Source organism: Monodelphis domestica, chromosome 1, assembly GCF_027887165.1.
Source record: "Monodelphis domestica isolate mMonDom1 chromosome 1, mMonDom1.pri, whole genome shotgun sequence".
In the NCBI taxonomy this organism is placed as follows: Eukaryota; Metazoa; Chordata; class Mammalia; order Didelphimorphia; family Didelphidae; genus Monodelphis; species Monodelphis domestica.
The window spans coordinates 349,498,962-349,517,962 of record NC_077227.1 but is presented as its reverse complement, the minus strand read 5'-3'; the positions used below and the strand labels follow the sequence as shown (position 1 = coordinate 349,517,962).

General features: G+C 38.0%; 1 protein-coding gene across 2 annotated transcripts in view; it reads right to left on the bottom strand.

The window, feature by feature from the left end:
• The window catches only part of SLC26A2 (solute carrier family 26 member 2), a 38,332-nt gene extending 22,840 nt beyond the window's left edge, over positions 1-15,492 (bottom strand). The window contains exons 1-2 of one of the 2 annotated variants that reach the window (XM_007473862.3): positions 14,924-15,492; positions 12,982-13,044 (exon numbers count right to left, since the gene is read on the bottom strand). The gene's annotated coding sequence lies outside the window, so the exon portion shown is untranslated. The remainder of the gene's footprint in view (positions 1-12,981; positions 13,045-14,923) is intronic. The other variant, XM_007473863.3, reaches the window with a different exon arrangement.
• Positions 15,493-19,001: the final 3,509 nt, after the last annotated feature.

Sequence of the window (19,001 nt, the reverse complement as noted above, 5' to 3'; positions counted from 1 at the left end):
TCTATTGTAATATCCTGGGGAGTAGAAAGGGACCCCAATATAAGCCCTAAATTGACAAGGGGATGGAAGAAATTCCCTCTCCTCAAAAATTCCATAGCACATTCTTTTGTCTTCTTTTTGTTTTTTTTTTAAAAACTCTTACTTTGTCTTAGTAAAAATTTAGTAACAACTCTAAGAACATGGGCTAGGCAAAGGGGATTAAACGGCTTGCCCAGGTTCATACAGCTAAGAAGTATCTGAGGCCAGATTTAAACCCAAGTCCTTCCAACTCTAGGCTTGGTGCTCTATCCACTGCGCCACCTAGCCACCCCTCCTTCATCTTCCTTTAACATATAAGCAGCATGACATAGGAAATAGAATGCTGGTCAGAAGACTTCATTTCAAATCCTACTTCAAATACAGCTGTGTCCATGGGCAAGTCATTAAGTGAACTCAAAATTTGTGTTTCCTCATTTGTAAAAGTATTATAATGCTTACAGTACCTACCTTACATGATTGTTGTGGGAAAAAAAATACATTGTCAACTCATACACCAACTTGAGTTTTAAAATGCAATTACTCCTAGTAAGGAGACAATCTCCTTGCTTGCCACCTAGATCTGCCAAAATGGGAGTTTGGTTTCAGGGGTGGGGTGGGAGGGGAAGTTAACCTATGAGTGAGAACTTTGAGGTATGGCAGGGCTAGACAGGGCTGCACGTTGGGGTGAGTAGAGTGGAGAAAGCTATGTACACCCAAAAGGAACTATGGGGGCAGACAGCAGTGATATGGAGGCTAGTAAGAGGAAGGGACCAAAGACACTTTGTTGTACTTGGCAGTTCATTTTTCAGCCTCTGGCAGTTATGCCATTGGCAAATCCTCTATCAGAGGGCAGTTACACATACCTGCTCTACTATATAACCATGAAGTTGGGCACAAAGTAAGTTGAAAAACTGGTCCTATCTTGTAACTGGGGCAAATGTTAAAAGAGCTCAACTCTACAAACATAAGAAGAAATTTAATGAAGTGGCTTTTAATCTTTATAAGGATTCATCTGTAATAGTTTGATGATTTGTAATTGTGTGATTTAAATAAGATAAAATAGGAATGTGTAGGAAGTAGTCAAAGCCTCTATAATGATAAAAATGCTATATGTTTCCCCTTACCTTGCCACACACTCTGGAGGCTGTGGCATGGGGAAACTGGGCTCCTAACCCTGATATTTCATGGCCAAGTCACTGGAGAAAGGGAAGGAGAAAAGGTGGTCATAACCCCTATTACTGGAATCTATTCCTGAAATCTATTTCATAAACCCTGTTCGGGACCCATGTTCAGAACACTTGGCCCTGCTCATAATCTCTGTTGAGTCATTGCCTATGCTTACGAAATCTGAAAGACATAAGAACTCAGGGTTTCAGACCAAAGTTGGTATGTGTATACCCTAGCTTTTGTAACCTGCTTACACATACAATAAAGCCAGTTTTGCTTAATCTTTACCCAATTCTTTTCTTTTTTTTTTTAAACATAGATCCTAATTGTAATCATACTACTTCCAGCTCTGCCTAAGCATCTATGCCTGCCTTTTATTGTAGCAAAATTCATTTGTACAGTAGGGATGAACTCCATATGAAAATCTACATATAGCTCTGGGTTAGGGAGGTAAGGGAGAGGTACCCAGGACATACACTTGTAGTACAAGGACAAGCAAAATCATTCCGCCTATGTCCCACATGATCTACATCTGCCTCTGTATCACAAAACAAGTATTTAAGGGTGCCAAGTAATTAATGAATACATAGTACACTTTCTAAAGATTTCTATCAAAGAAGTTTAAATGAAAAAGCTTCTGCTAGCCTTCAGCTCAGCAGAATGCCTCATTCTACACTGTTGGTCGAGCTGTGAACTAATCCAACCATTCCAGAAAGTAATTTGGAACTATTTTCAAAGGGCTATAAAACTGCATATGCAATACCTAATAATACCACTCTTATATCTGTATCCCAATAAGATAAAAGGAAAAGGAAAAAAGACTTATATGTACAAAAATATTTATAGTAGCTTTTTTCTGGTGGTAAAGAATTAAAAATTGAAATGATGTCCATCAACTGAGGAATGGCTGAGCAAGTTGTGGTATATGATTGTGATGGAATGCAATTGATAAGAAATGACAAGTAGGATGATTTCAGAAAAACCTGGCAAGACATGAGTTGATGTAAAGTGAAGAGCATAGAACCAGAACACTGCACACAATAACAGCAATACTATATGATCAACTGTGAAAGATTTAGCTATTCTCAGTGCTTCGATGATTCAAGACAATACTGAAGAACTTATGATGAAAAAAAAAATGTTCTCTGCTTCCAGTGAAAAACTAAGAGAGCTTGAATGCAAATTGAAACATATTGTTAACATTTGTTCTCAGAGTTTTTTTGGTCTGCATTTTTTTTTCGTAACATAACTAATATGGAAATGGTTTGTATGACTACACATGTATAATCTCTATTAAATTGCTTGCCTTTCAAGGAGGGAGGAAAGGAGGAGTGGAGAAAAAAACTGGAACTCAAAAATTTTAAAAAAATGTTAAAAATATTTTTACATGTAATTGAGAAAAAATAAAGGAAAAAAAATTTAATCCAGAATTGACTCATCCCCAATGAGCCCTAGATAGCTGAGGTTTTACAATAATTAAAACACAAGCATCTCTATTTATGCAGAAATAACTTCACTATAGTCCTTCTATTTGAAGGATTATTTAAAGGATTTAGGACTAGTAGGGACATGTAGTTGCATAATACTCAACTTACATTAAGAATTGTGTAAAGTAACTATGAGAAAAAATATTCATTAAATAGAGTGAAACCCATTTACCTGAATTAAAGTCGTAGACTTATACCTCTACAGAAAAAAAGCTGGCAGGTTCTAACAAGCTATAAAAATTTCTAGTGTTGAGTTACAGAGGCATTTGATGGGGAAAGCCCTGGAGACTCAGGTTAGGATCCTGGGCTCTGGATCCTAAATGGGACACATTTACTATGTGTGTTATTTGGATAATCTCTCTGAGTGCCAGTTTATTCTTCTGTAAAAATAACAGTTATATTTGTACTAAATATCTCACAGAACTGTTGAGTGGAAAAAATGTTACAACTATGTAAGAATGATTATTATGTGAAAGAGCGTTAATTTTGTTATTTCAACTGAAAATATTAAGAAAGAAATTATTTACATATAAATAATTTAGACTGTGAAAGAGAATTTTTTTTATCTTAACTTAATCAAGTACTTGGAGTGCTCCACCCTTTTAACTTAATCAGTCAGGAACTTGTGAATCCTTTTGATAAGAGTTCACACTCTCAGAGGATGGGAGGTAGATCCCACAGATACTGACCCCTGGGCAGTGCTAGGCAAATTGAGAGACTTTGATTGGTTCCTGAGATGTGATAGACTAGCCCACAGTGAAAGGAAGGAAGAACTGGAAAGATGGGAAGTGATGTGGGAAAAACTACTTATAAAAGACAGCTGAGAACATTCTGGGTTACTTTTTCTGCTTCTGCTGCCCTGGTGGCTCTTGCTGTAATAGGACTTCTTCTGAGATGGTGGCTCTTGCTGAGGGCCCTGGTGGTCCTTGCTGAGGGAGGACCTCTGCACTGGTGTCTCTGTGCTGGATTCTTTTGCATGGCACTTCTGCTTTGGAGGCTGAGACTCTCCTGCTCCTCTGACAGGAGATTGGAACTTTGTCAGAAGCGAGTTAGATTTATTCAGAACAGACTTAGAGTGGTAGGCTAGACAATTCCCCTATCACCTTTCTACATTTCCCTCTTTACTATCTCTACCCTTCTGTAATAAAGCTACTAAAGCTGTTAACTGCCTTGTGACTTGAGTTAATTTTAGAAACAGCAACCACAATAATTTTTTAAAATTCTTGTAGTTGTCTAACTCATTTTGATTATTATAAGATTATATTATATTTATAAATATGTCATATTTATAAGTAATATAAATTAAGAAAAGATTAAGAAATAAATATCTTTTCAACCTAACACCTAATATCTTTCTTTGAGGAAAGTGAATAAAAGATCAAGAATAAAAGCTAAGGGCATGAAAAATGGAAACAGACAGAGAGCAGATTTTAATTTGATAAATTTCTCTATGCCCTTCCCCACAAAGGAATTAATTATGACTCACTTAAAGACAGGCTGCTGGCTTTTCCCCAATTTCCTGAAGAGATTTAAGTATTGATCAGACAGAGATCCCGTTGATTATTTAGACTCATCTGTGACTAGCTGAAGTTCGGAAAGCCCTTGAAGGACATGATCAAAGAGATGAGTAATTTTAGGAGGATAACTCTCTAGGGGTCTTCATTCTATAAAGATCAGTGACTCTAGTTCCATTATGGAGTAGAATCTTAACTCAAAATGTATTTTGTCATAGTGACATTTTCCTTCAAGATTCCTATAAATGTTACTATCAAATGCCTTGTGTTAGAGAGATATCCAAGGGTATGAGGGGGCTGTGCTAATTTGGATATTTCCCTTCAAAGCAGAATAATGCTTGAATGGAGAATCAAGTTAAATTAATTAAAATTGTGATGAAAGACTTGTGCCTAAAATACAGAATATAGGATCAATAATAGTTACATCAGGTGAGGCTTATCACCAGAAAGTAAGTAGTGGACAGAAAGCCAGGCCTGGTGTAATGAAAACTCATCTTTAAATGGAGCCTCAGGCATTTACTAGCTATGTGATTCTGGGCAAGTCAAGAAAACTCCAAATAAGGTCATTAAAGGTTGCACACAACTGAAAAAAATAATTCAACAAAATCACCAGAAAGCAAGCAGAGTGAAATAAGCAGATCTAAGAAAATAGAATATAGCTGCTTAAGGTTTTGAAGGCCTTTGGTCTTTTTTATCCTAAGCCCTTAAGTTGGACTTTGAAGTATAATTATATGTTGAATTGCAAATTCAAAAAAGTAGTTTAAAATAATGCCACCCAAGTCTAAGACATTGTCTTGGAATGATGCAAGATAGTGGCTTATAATTCTTAGGATAAAATAATGAATATAGGGGTAAGTGGTAGGAGTAAGGATGAAATAATAGAGTTATAATAGGCATTATTGTTATTAATGGGAAGAGAATTCAGTGTAATTTTGAATTATTGATTGAGGGAAATTTAGTTAAGAGTTGACAAATAATTTGTGTGTAGAAAAATAGATTTAATAGGGTAGATAGGGCTAGGATGGTTGGTAAGAAAATATTATTCTAGGCAATAAGTTCTTATAGAATTAATCATTTTAGTATGAAACCAGTTAATGGTGGTAGTCCTACTAGGGATAGTAGGGTTAGTAGCATAATAATTGTTATAGGGAAGGATTTTTTCATGTTTGCTAGGGAATTGACTTTGGTTGTGGATAAATAGTTGAATGTTAAAAATAGAGGAAGTAAAGCAGCAAAGTAAATTAGTAGGTTTAATCGAGTAGGTATAGGATAAATTATGATAATGATGGTCATTCATCCTATGTGGGCAACTGATGAATAGGCTAGGATTTTCTGTTAATGTGTCTGGTTGAAGCCTCCTTATCCATTTAGAATAGTTGATAGGATGCTTAGTGTTGTAAGTACTGGTATATTTTGGGATAGGTGAAATTTAATATAGAATAGAAATTGGGGCAATTTTTTGTCAAATGAGTAGTATCATGCCTAATAAAAGTGGAATACCTTGGGTGACTTCTGGAATTCAAAAGTGGGAGGAAGCAAGTCCTAATTTTATAGCTAGGGCTAGTTATTAGGAGTGATGCTCATTGATTAGAGATTTGGGATAGGGTTTATAGATTGGTTATAGATGCATAATAATATAATAATTATGGATGCTGTGGCTTGAGTTAAGAAGTATTTGATTGCAGATTCTGTATTATGTGTGTGGTGTGGATAGGCTATTATTGGAATGATGGCTAGTGTATTAATTTCTAAGCCTACTGAGGCTGTTAACCAGTGGTTACTAATTAGTGTAATCGATGTGCCTATTAGTAAATTAAGTGAAATAATTATTAGTACATATGGAGACATTAGTATGGGAAGGATGTGAACCATCATTTTCAGGGTACAGGCCCAATAGCTTATTTAGCTGACCTTACTGGAATGTGGTGTTGTAAAGGAAACACAGAGGATTTTGAGTTCTTAGATATAGGTTCAATTCCTATTGTTCTAGAAATAAGAGGATTTAAAATGCTAAAATTTATCCTATCAAGATAATTCTTTTGTCAGAGATATTTCTTATATTTGTGGGGGGAAGCTTGGTAGTGCAATTGGAATAGAAATAAATCATGATCAGAGTGCTAATGTAATTGGTAGGAAGTTTTTTCATAATAAGCATATTAGTTAATCATATCAGAATTGTGGATATGATGCTTGGATTCATAAGAAAGCTACTGTTAGTAGGAGTATTGCTTTAATTATAAAGGTTATTGTATTAAGGTACAGAATATTATAATTTAGGGATGAGCCCAGGAAGAGAATAGTTGTCATGGCATTTATTGTGATGATATTAGTGTATTCTGCTAGAAAAAATACAGCAAATGGCCCTGCAGCATATTCTACATTGAAGTCTGATTTGAGTTCTGATTCTCCTTCTGTTAGATCAAATGGGGCTCGGTTTGTTTCAACTAATGTAGAAATATATCATGTTATGGCTAGAGGTCACTTTGAGATAATTAATCATATGTTTTATTAGGTAATTGTTAGATTTTGTAGGATGAAAGAGCCATCAATAAGTATGATAGAAAGTAAAATAATAGCTAGTGTTACTTTGTATGAAATTGTTTGAGCTACTGTTTGTAGGGCTCCATTTAGGGCATATTTGGAATTCAGTGCTCATCCTGATCATAAAATTGAGTAAACAGAAAATCCAGATAGGGCTAAAATTAATAAAAGCCCAAGGTTGAGATCAACTAGGATATGGGGTATGGGTAGTGGGGTTCAAATGGTTAGGGCTAGGGTTAGGGCTAGAACTGGTGCAATAATTTATACTGATATCGATGATGTGAGAAGTCGTAGTGGTTCTTTTGTAAACAGTTTTATTGCATCTGTGAATGGTTGAAAGATGCCATGTGGTCCAATGATGTTTGGACCTTTTCAAAACTGTATGTAGCCTAGTACTTTTCGTTCAATTAGTGTTAGGAAAGCCATGGCTAGTAGAATTGGAACAATATAAATTAATAGGTTAATTGTAAACATGTATTAAGGAGAAGGTTTGAACCTCTAGTTATAAAGGCTTAAGTTTTATGCAATTACCTGCTCTGCCACCATAATGGACTCTTTTCTAGAGTAAATAATTTATTGTATTAATTAATTAAAATGTGTTTCATGATTAGTTTTAAGAAGCTTTTTAGGTACAAGGATTACATGAATGGAAATAATAAAACCATGAAAGTGAATACTGCAAAATTACAAAGAACAGGAATGAACCCAAAGAAAAGACATGAGAACACCTCATTCATTTGTGAAGGTCAGAGGTTCACAGGTATAGAACATTACTTATATTTTTGGACTTTGGGTGATATATTGGTTTGTTTTGCTGATTTTTTCTCTTCTTCCTCATTTTTATCCCTTTGAAAATTATTTCTTATGAGGATAGCTTTCCAGAAGAGATACAGGGAAGGATACTGGGAGAAATTCTAGTGGTATAAGAAACAGAAGATGCTCATAAAAATGTTTTCTTTAAAAAAAAAAGAAAAAATCCAATCATATAACTTGGGGAAACTTACATGGAAATGTGTTGTTATAGGTAATTGGTAAAATGGGTATATGTAAATATTAAAAATAAAGAAAAAAGAAAAACATGAAAACATCTGAGCCATGTCATTATGGTAATTCCATCAAGTACCTTGGCAAGCTACCATAAGTCATTATTGCAAAAGAGACCATGTTTATTCACTATGTATTTAATTTTGCAAGACTTTGAGTTTAAGTTTGTTGTGCAACCTCTACCTCTCAAAATACTGAAACTACTTTAAAAGCTGTTTCAGGAAAGTGTTGGGAGAAGGGGGAATTCCAAGATCCCTTTACTGTATAGTCGACAATCAATTTTATAAAAATTATATTAGAAGTTGACATTTTATAGCTAAGGTTTACAAAGCTATTTTGATTCTCCTTTTGCTCTATATGCTAAAGGCTCATTGATAATGGGGACATCAGGACTTCAAAATCATTAAGAAACTAGAGAAAGGACTCTGTGTGAGATAAAGCAGACCAGGAAGCCATCAAGGAAAAGGAAGTAAGTCCGAAGGATGTATGAGATTTGAATTGCTAAGAGAAGAAGGAAGGGGTGGGGGGGATAGATATAAGCACAATATTGTTCAGGTACATTAAAGGAATTTCCCAATCAATTACTCTGATCCAAGTAAACAGTGTGAATTGAGAAAGAGGTAGGTTGGGAGATGAGGATTCTAAATCTAGAACTAGAAGGCCAACTAATCCAACTCCCTCATTTAACAGATAAAAAAAAAATGAGGCCCACAGAGGTTAAGTGACTTGCCCAAGATCATATAGGTAGTAAAAGTCAGAGGTAAGCTTTGGATCTAGGACCAGAGTTGCTGTTCTTTCCATATGAGGTCATGTAGTTCCATATAGTCTCACTAAACTTATTCCTACAGGCAATGCCAATCCATTGCCATTTTTGAGCAGATTGCATTTCGTTGTTTTGTTGTTTGATCTTTTTGAGTTGTATCCAATTCTTCATGACCCCATTTGGGTTTTTTTGGGCAAAGATCCTTGATTAGTTTATCATTTCCCTCTCCAGCTCATTTTACAGATGAGGAAACAGGCAAAAAGGGTTAAGTAACTTGTCCATAGCTAGAAAGTGTCTGAGGCCAGATTTGAATTCAGGGAGAGGGGTCTTCCTGACTCCACTCCTGGCACCACCTAGCAGCTGACTGAGCAAATGATGGAACCCTTTAAGCCCTCAGTTCCCTTATTTTTAAAATGATGGTATTCATTTCAACAGCCCCTAGGGTTCCTTCCAGTTCTGTAATCCTCTATAGTTCACCAAGGTCTTCTGCATCCAAATGCTTTGCTTTCAAAATGCTTTTTTCCCCCCTAGCATCTCCCCACCTTTAACATCATTCAAATCAATAACCCGAAGAAATAACTGAGAGATTTAAAAATTTGATTCAGGAGCCAGGTCACATATGATATAAAAGTACCAAGAGTAAATTAAGACAAAAGTAAATTTCTTTCAGGATCTGCAGACATGTTAAAGGCTGACACTATACCTCTGCTAAGCACTGCTTACAACTGCCATCTTTATTTGTCCTAAAAGGATCATTCACCCAAAAGGCACTGAACTAAGGGATACATTCTCAGCTTTTTCACATACCCTTCTGACTGAAATAACAGAAGAAGCAAGCAAACTATCCCAAAGCAAGACTTTCCTTGATTAGGAAAAATCAGTTAATCAGGGTTGGAAAAGTTATGTAGTTTGGAAAATTATTTTTTGTGCATGTTTTTCTTTCTGGGCTTGCAATTCAATATTTCCACCAATTCTATCTTAAAAAAAAAAAAAAGGCCTTGAGAGGTATATTTACAATTTACACTATTTACTTTGTGCCATACAAGTCCAAGATGCGCTTTGAAATCAGAAGACCTGGGTTTAGTCCTGGGTCTGCTACCTACTATCTGGGTGCCCCTGGGCAAATCACATTTTCTCTCTGAGCCTTAATCTCTTTATCTGTAAAACGGAGTGGTTGGACTAAATGAACTCTTAAGGTCCTTTCCAAGCCTGAACTACAATCCTATAAACCTACAAAAAAACATCCAACAAAAATCTCTCAAGGCAGTTTCTTAAAAGAAAAAAAAAAGGTTTATATTAAAAATTCTTTTCTAGGGTTCAAATGATCTAAGATGACAACTCCCTTTTCTATCTGAATAAACTATTCTATGGCTGAGATCAACTGTGATCAACCTAAAGACAATCTTAATAAAAAATGGTAAAGGAAAAACAGAAAAAGAGTGTCCCTAAGTCCCAGGTCGAATAGTTTAGATAATCTAATGGCTAACCCATGGTATCACAGATTTGGAGTTGAAAGAAGTCTTAGAGTTCCAAAACCCTTATTTTACAGATGAGAACCCTGAGGCTCAGATAGGTTTTAAGTCAATTGCTCGTTAGTCACAAGTGTGATCCAAGTAGAACTCAAATCAGGTCTTTCTTTGAGATTCCAAGTCCAATAGTCTCTCCACTAAACCATGCTGCCATCCTCAGGAATTTTAGGTTATAAATCAAGGAATTTTCTATTTCATTACTTCAAGGAAGAGGCTTCTTTTTCATCCTTTACATTGGACATCTTTAGATGTACGACTTACAGTCCCAAGATGGCAAAGGATCCAAAAGAAGGCCTCTATCCCATTTAGAAGTGTCTGCAGATTGAGAAGATATCTCTACCTCATTGATGATACCCCCATCACAGATCACAAGATTTAAAACTGGAAGGGACTTTAGAGATTATTTAGTCCAATTCTTTCATATTTACATAGAATAAAACCAAGGCAGGTAGAATAATCTTACATCAAATCACACAGCTAGGAATAAAACCCAGATCCCTGATACTGTTTCCCTTTTGACCAATTCCACACTGATTCCTTAGTTTAATTATAAGCCTTCAAATGGTTACTATATCACAAAATACTAATAATTGTTTGAAGAGCAGCACTTCCTGCACAATATCCATATAAAATGTATCAATAGCTGAAGATAGCCTTCCAAAGAACTTAGCCTCCTCATGTATTTGAATGAACTGGATGGAAATGAGAAAGTCCTATTTCAGTTATTCTCAAAGTGTGGTCTAGAGATTCTTGGAGGTCCCTAAGATCTTTTTAGGGAGCCCAAAACTATCTGCATAATAACACTAAGCTTTTAAAATTTCTAACATGGTAAATATTGATAGTTATAACCCATATAAACAAGAATTCTTTGGTGGTGGAAGGGATCCCTTCCACATTACAACTTTCCTCACCTGAGTTTTGATATATCACCAATCGCCATAAGCAATTAAGTGGGAATTTTGGGGGAAGTTTTGTGGAAGCTACAGAAAATAAGCCAAGGCCAACAGATAACAAAGAAGTTTAGAAATTCAGAAATGCATAAATGCTTGTATCATATTAGTATATTTTATCTTTTAATACCATAAATATACACAATTTCTTTTGTAAATATCCCATAAAAGAAAAAGAAAAAATCATTCTTCTTTTCTGGTCTAAATTTTATGCAAATTTTCCAGATGATAGGGACACCATGTCCCTATAGCCCCTTGCTGTGGAAAGAATACCTGTAATATTTTAAAGTGTAAAAAGGGTCCTAAGAAGAAAAAGTTTGAGAACCAATACTCTAGTTAATTCCCATTAAGATTCGAAATAGTCCATCTTACCCTGGCCAATGTAAGGCCCAGACAAAGGAAGCTATGACTATCTCCTAAGATAGGAGTGAACCATAAAGTCATAACATACTTCTGATGATACGGGAAGGCTTATCATATATGTGGCAGAAGGGGACAAGAAAAGGAGAAGTGCTGTTTGTTACATATGCAATTGAGGAAGCTCTTCCCTTAATACCATTATGTATACTGTTATAGGGAAATTAGGAGTAGCAGGAGCTACTGAAAAGGCAGAAGCAGGAAAGTTCCAGAATTCTGGAGAAGTGACAGGACTGTTGCTTCTTCTAACAGATAGTTAAGCAGGAGGTTGAGTTTTGTCTAGTCTCCTAGAGTGGACCTGGTGAACTAGCTATTCTCTCTCCTGTGGCTTCCTTGTGATTTATCTTACCAATTCCCTGTTCTTGTGGATGCAGTTGATGCTGAGAGATATTCCTGAATATCTGAATACATATGCTGAAATATGCTGAAAACACCAAAAACCATCTGTCAGTGAGACCTTCCCTTTGAGCCCTGTTGCTGCTTACCTTCTTACCTCACTACCTCTATTACCACCCAAGGTGGAATTTGAGTTAGTGAAGTGTATTGTATTATAGGAACTGGGACTTTTGGGTAGAGAGATAACACAGTGTAGATACCATCTCTCTGAAGTTACCAACTAGAGTTGGTGGGAGGTTTATTTCTATATCTTTAGATAGATCATCCCAATTCCTTTCCCTTCCTTCCCTTATCTTAAATAAACTATTATTTCAGTTTAGTATTTCAATACTCAAATGTCATTACAAACAATTCATAGTATCAGCATCCACCTCTAAAAATGGGATTGATGCTATTCATTCCAAATCATCTAATAAATAGTCCAGTGTAAATGTTCACCACATCTTAAGTCTTCTCCGTTATTTTGTTGCTCCCCCTTTTTTTCAGATTCCTCTATTCAATGGGAAACCATTACTTCTATCCAACTATCTTAACCTTATACTTCTTCCCTGCAATTATGCTAAATTCCTTAGAATCTCATTAGTTCATTTAAATAGAGCAGAGATTCTTGACCTGAAGGAAATCCAAAGCCAGTCTACATCTAACCCTTTCCTTGTTAACCTTATACTTTTGAGGAATATTAATACTGTGCTATATGATCTATCTTTTCTTCATTTTGACAAAAACTGTTCCCACACACACACACACACACACACATATACATTTCTGAAAAGCAGGTCGTTTCTAAAGTTATGACTAAGTATTGTGATTATTCCCAGTCTCTAAGGACTTGTTAATCAGTTAATAGAAGTCAAGTCAGGGTTGAACCCGCCAAAGAACTCTTGTGTCCTTGCTTTTCTGACCAAAGTTGAAGGTGGTCACCATGTTCTACAATGGGAAAATCAAGGTAGTGAAAATCTGACTGGCATGTCTTGTGTTTTTTCTAGCCAAGATTGCTAGAGGTAGCTGGGTCTCATGAGGCAGTTAACATCCTTCGGCAAGAGGGGCATGCTTAGCCATATCTTAAAAGCCAACCTACTTTCTCTGGCTACAGACTGATCCTGAGGACCACTCCTGCCCCTTGAAAGAAAAAGGAGCTGAGAACTATTAACCCACCTCTTTAATACATCCACCAATTTGGATTGCCTTGCCTTTCCCAGGAGAGGTCCAAATGATGTACTGTCAGATCAAACAAAAGGAAGACATATATAAGTTGAAAAGGCATTACTCACCCTTACTTCTGGGTCTTTTGGCACAAATGGAGGCAGACCATAAGACCCACTTACTAATAGGTTTGACATCCTATTAATAAATGATATTTTGCTCAGAGTTGCCTTGTTTGCCCAAATTCCATTTGCAACACTTTTTATCCAAACAAATTCTAAACCAGCATCTTCACTATTAGATATTTTGAATTCTTATGTTTCTCAATGGAAGATAACTGGATATGATGGAAAGAGAAATAGAATTAGGCTGGGTTTTTAATCTTGCTCATTTTCTTTGTTACCTAGATGGTATCCCAGGTACTTTCTAGTTTTTAAGAGTCTATGAAACAAAGTTCCTTCTCTAGGCTCATTTTTAAAATAAAAAGTTGGAGGGCAGCTGGGTGACTCAGTGGATTGAGAGCTAGGCCTAGAGATGGGAGGTCCAGGGTTGGCTGCAGATACTTCCTACCTATGTGACCCTGGGCAAGTCACTTAACCCCCCTTGCCTAGCCCTTACTGCTCTTCTGCCTTAGAACTAATACAGAATATTGATTCTAAGATGGAAGTAAGGGTTAAAAATAATAATAATAAAATGAAAGGTTGAAGCAGTGGGAAAAATCCTGGACTAGAAGTCAGAGGTCCTACTTTGAAATCCAGACTCTACTACTTACTACCTGTGTGCCTTTGGGTAATTTGCTATTTCCTCTTCCAGTGGATTAAGCTCTGTCTATCTAGCTACCTCCAAGATAAACATAAGTTAAATAATTTGCTCAAGGTCACAACTAGTGTCTGAGGCTGAATTTGAACTCAGACCTTTCTGGCAGTTGGGCTACTCAGTGAATAGAGTTGTAGGCTTAGTCAGGAAGACTTAAGTTCAAGCCCAACCTCGGATACTTACTGTGTGACCCTGAGCAATTCACCTAACCTCTGTTTGCTTTAATCCGCTAGAAAAGGAAAAAGGAAACCACTCTGGTATCTTTGCCAAGAAAACATAATGAACAGCACTAGCTGCTGTAGTCCACAGGGTCATGAAGAGTCAGACAGGACTCAACAACTTCCTGATTCCAGGCCCAGCATTCTATCCCCTAAGACATTAGTCTTAGGCAAGCCCAAAGTCAGTCTCAGACACTTCTTAACTATATGCCGATATCTGCTTCAGTTTGCATATTTGTAAAATAAGGAGAATAAAAGCATCTACCTCCACGTATTGTGGTGAAGATCAAATGAGACAATAATTGTAAAGCCTTTAGCATACTGCCTGGCACTAAGTGCTAATACCTATTATTACTAATAAATGAAATAATATGAACAAAGCCCTTTGCAAACCTTAAGGTTCTATAGAAATGTTAATGGTTACTACTATTATATGAGATAATATGAATAAATACCTTTGCAACCTTAAACATGTAGAAATGTTAGCTGTTATTAAATTAGATAATATAAAGTTCTTGGAAAACCATAAAGTGTGATATAAATGCAAGCTATTATTATTAAATGAGATAATAGGAAGTTCTTTTCAAATCTTAAAGCTCTATAGGAATAAACGATTGCTGTTTTTCTTAAATAAGATAATATGAATAAAGACCACTGCAAACTTTAAAGTTCTATACAAATCCTAGCTTTTCTGATGAGAAATAAAAGCATTCTGGTTCCTAGATAAGCAACATTACATACTGGGCTCACTTAATAAATAGTTGAACAATCCAAACTGTGAACGTCTGCCTGGTCTAAAGAAGGTCACTCTTAAGGATGAGACTTAAGACTCCCTTCAAACACACGCAATTCCCGAAAAGTTTCCAGGATGTCCCTTTCCCTTCTTCCCTCAGGCATCCAAGAGCTCGCAAGGCGCGCACCTCTCCAGCTGTCAGTCCGACTCGGTCCTGGTACTGGAGCAGGCGGGCCGGGGAACGCCGGTTCTTCTGCAGCTGCTGCTGCTGCTGCTGTTGCTGCTATGCTGCTGCTGCTGCTGCTGCTGCTGCTGCTGCTACTACTACTCTTACTGAGAAGGGCACGGGCCAGTGGAGGGGGAGCCCGCACGGCCGACGCAGCGAAAAGCTGAAAAAGCAGGGAAACACCACGCGCGGGGTTCGGACCGGAGGGAGACTTCCTTTAAAAGCGCCCGCCCCTGTGCTCTCTCCGGCCACGCAGGCAGCCAGTCGGGCTCTCGCAAAGCAGGAGAGGCCCAGCCTTCCCCGGCCCCGCCCACCGAAGACTTCCCTCCCTTTCCCCTGACTTCCCCTCCCTGGAGCAAGAGCCTCAAGCAAGACTGGGGTTGGCGAAAATTTCGTGCCTGTGTGGCAGATCCTAGGGTAGGGAAGTGGCAGGGCCTGGGGCTGGGGGAGGGGAAGAGTGGCCACCTCTCAGTCTAGCTACCACAGCCCTGACAAAGGTGGATGCCTCAGGGGTGAGAGCTGTGGATAGACAAGCGGAAGGACAAATACTGGAACCGCCAATGAGCCTGTTCGGTGTACCGCCACACCCCTTAATCCCACCCCCTTCCCTGTTTCTCTCTCCTGGTCCTAATTGGCTTCTTAATTCACCTTTCTCCTCCCTTCAATATTTCTCTTTCCTTGCTCCCTCCACCCAGCAAAGTCATTTTCTCATTTCAAGTGTAATGCTTACAAAGAATCAAATACATGGAATAAAATTCGAAAGCAAATACAATAAAACTATAAAATCCAAACCATCTACATTATTTAAGTGGGGGGGGGGGGGGAATCAAGACTGTATATGAAAGATTTAGACAAATAAGGGGCAGTAGAGAATGGATAGTCAGAAGTCTACCTCATTTTATAGATGAGGAAACCGAGCCACGGAGAGTTTATTTTTCTAAGATCATACAAATTACAAATGGGATTTAAGCCTCAGATGACAAAGTCAGGACTCTTTCCTGTGCCATAAAGCAACATAGAACATAGAGCTTGAAGGAACTTTAGAGAATATAAGAGCTTTATCTAAGGTTGTTTTTTTTTTTCCTCATGGGGCAGGCACTGCAATCTCCAGTGGCATGAAAAACACTCTTAGCTCTGGGGAAAGACAGTGACCTTGGAAAATTAGGATTCTGATGGAGAAGGTTTCCTCACCCTCCAAACTGTTAAGTAACTTTTTCTTAATAATAAGGAGGTGAAGGACAGTATGGTACACTCAAGCATTCCCTGGCTCTCTAAGGGACTCAGATTCAGTGCTCCCCTCCCTTTTAGTGCCTCAGTCTTCAGGGGATAATAGTAGTCCCCACCTCCCAGGGCTTTGTGAAGATAAAATGCAACAAATATGTATTGTCATCATGGAATCTAGAAGCCCAAACTTGTAGTTGAGTAAGATCTGATGAACCCCAAGTTTTAGGACTAGCTTGTAGGTTGGTGACCCCAAAGCTTGTACTTGTTCCTTGTTCCTGTGAGAATCCATCCTGAAGGGAATCTCAGGCTAGCAGTTTCAAACTAAATAGTGGACCCTAAGATAAAAGAGAATCCACTTGAGGTGGAGGCTAGGTCCAAGCCAAGTGACTCTTCTTGTCTCCAGAAGCCTTTCCCAGTATATCACACCCTCCTTCAGAGGATTGGACTGGGGACCTTCAGCTTATGAGACTGATGTGCTGCCTATTGTGCTAAAGACTTACTGGCTTAACCTTATTCCCCCACCTGAAGTGGATTGTCTTTTACCTTAGGGTCCATTATTCAGTCTGAAACTACTAGCCTGGGATTCCCTTCAGGGTGGATGCTCAGGGGAACAGGGAACAAGTACAAGCTTTGGGGTCTCCAACTTACAAGCTAGTCCTAAAACTTGGGGGTAATCAGATCTTACTAGGCTACAAGTTTGGGGTTTCTAGATTCCATGTTGACAATATAAAGCCCTGGAAGGATGGCTCAATAGACACCAAGGAATTCCTAAATATTTCCAGTCTCCAACTTCTGAAGAGGCTGGTATACCTGACCTGCTACCCCTACCCCTCACTCTAGTTTGGGTGTCCCAGTCTCTACCCACTAGATTTTCAACCTGGAAATTTTTCTGCAGTCCCTGCCTCTTGATCTTGAGAAAGTTTGAAAATCAAGATGAAGAACAAAATGCATTTAAGGAATGGGTAAACAAGACGTGGTAAATGAATATAATGGAATATTATGACACCATGAGAAATTACAAATATGAAAAATACAGAGAATCATGGAGAGATCCACAAACCTGCAAAATAAAATAGGGAAAACAATATAATCAGTGTCTTCAATAAAGTATATGGAAAGAACAATCCCAAACCAAACTAAAGGCTCTGACTGTAATGACCTAGCTTATCCTTCAAAAGGACTCTTTGAGAAAAGTCCCTTCTTTGCTGACTGAGAATTCTGTGTGGAATATTGTAAATCACTGTCATACTTCATTGACATGTTTGTTGGTTTTTCTGAACCACTTTTCCCCACCTCTCTCTTTAATTAACTTTTTTTAAAAACAAAGAATGGCTGTCTTGTTAGGGGAAGTAGAAAGACTACATATGAAAATTAAAGTAATTTTTAAAAGACTATATCAACTATTTAGAAAAAAAAAAAGGACAGGGGGCAGCTAGGTGGTTCAGTGGATAGAGAGCCAAGCTTAGAGACAAGGAGGTCCTAGGTTCAAAAATTGACTCCAGGTACTCCTTAGCTCTGAGCCAAGGGTCACTCAACCCCAACTGCCTAGCCCTTGCCACTCTTCTATCTTAGAACTGATAGTAAGACAGAAGGTAAGGGTTTAAAAAAATAAAAAGGGGGTGGCAGGTAAGGAATGGTTGATTAGGCTAATTGGAAACTAGTGACCCTTAGAGGAATGGAGAATATGTCAGATGAGGCCCAAGGAGGACCTTGTCCTCTTGAATCTTTTATGAGAAAAAATCCAGAGGCACTAGGTGGTGGGCGCATTGGATAGAGCCAATGCTGGACCTGGACTCAGGAAGACCATGGTTTATACCCAGCTTTATACTTTTATTAGGCCAGTGTCTCTGGGCAAGTTACTGCCCGGAAATCTGTTAAGGAGAATATTGACCTACTTCAGTTTCCTCAGCCATAAAATGGGGATCATAACAGCACCAACCTTCTAGGGTTGTTATAAAGACCAATGAGCAGCTCCAGGAAGGGGGAGGGAAGGTGTGTGTGTGGGGTCCCATGAATCATGTAACCATTGTAAAATATTCTAAAGAAAAAAAAAGACCAATGAGATAATACTTACAAAGTGCCTTGCAAATCTGAAAGCTCTATATATTATTTATGTGTATGCATATGTGTATATATGTGTATGTATGTATATATACACTCACACTATCCTCAGTTCCATGACTTCACCTCCTGGGAATGGGTTCAAGTAGCACCAACATTTGAGCCACCTTCTGATACAAATGCTGCTGGAGCTCCAGCTTAGCTCCTCCCCATTGGGTCTGAGGTCTGTTCTTTAGTGCTACACAAGACAGTGAAAAGAATTTTGAACATTGGAGTTGAAATGAGAACACCTGAGTTTGAATTCTAGCTCAACCACTTACTAGTTATGTGACCTTGGGCAAGTCACTCCCCTCTCTAGGTCCCAGTTTCCTTCTCTGTAAAATGATGCTAGGGGTCAAAACGCTAAGGTTGTTTTCTGCTTCATTCCACCATCTTAACTTCTGTGCTGGCTTCAGGCCTCTTAGGGCCTCCAAAACTGTGGCTAGAACCTTCTGAGCTGGTGCAGATTCAAGGGGAACCTGTCCAGATTATCTGCAGAGCAACCAATCCAGATGCATATTTTGATCTTGTCCTCAAACACCAACAGAAGAAGGTGAGAACTCTCCATATCCTTTTTCTTTTTTTTGCAAGTATTGATATTCAATTGGTGATATTCGGGTGAGAGGTGGGCATGGGGGTGGCCAGGACACTGGTGTAACAAAAATTGATCTAAAAGGCACAGAGCAAATAGTGAGAACTCCCTCTCCTAAGGGAC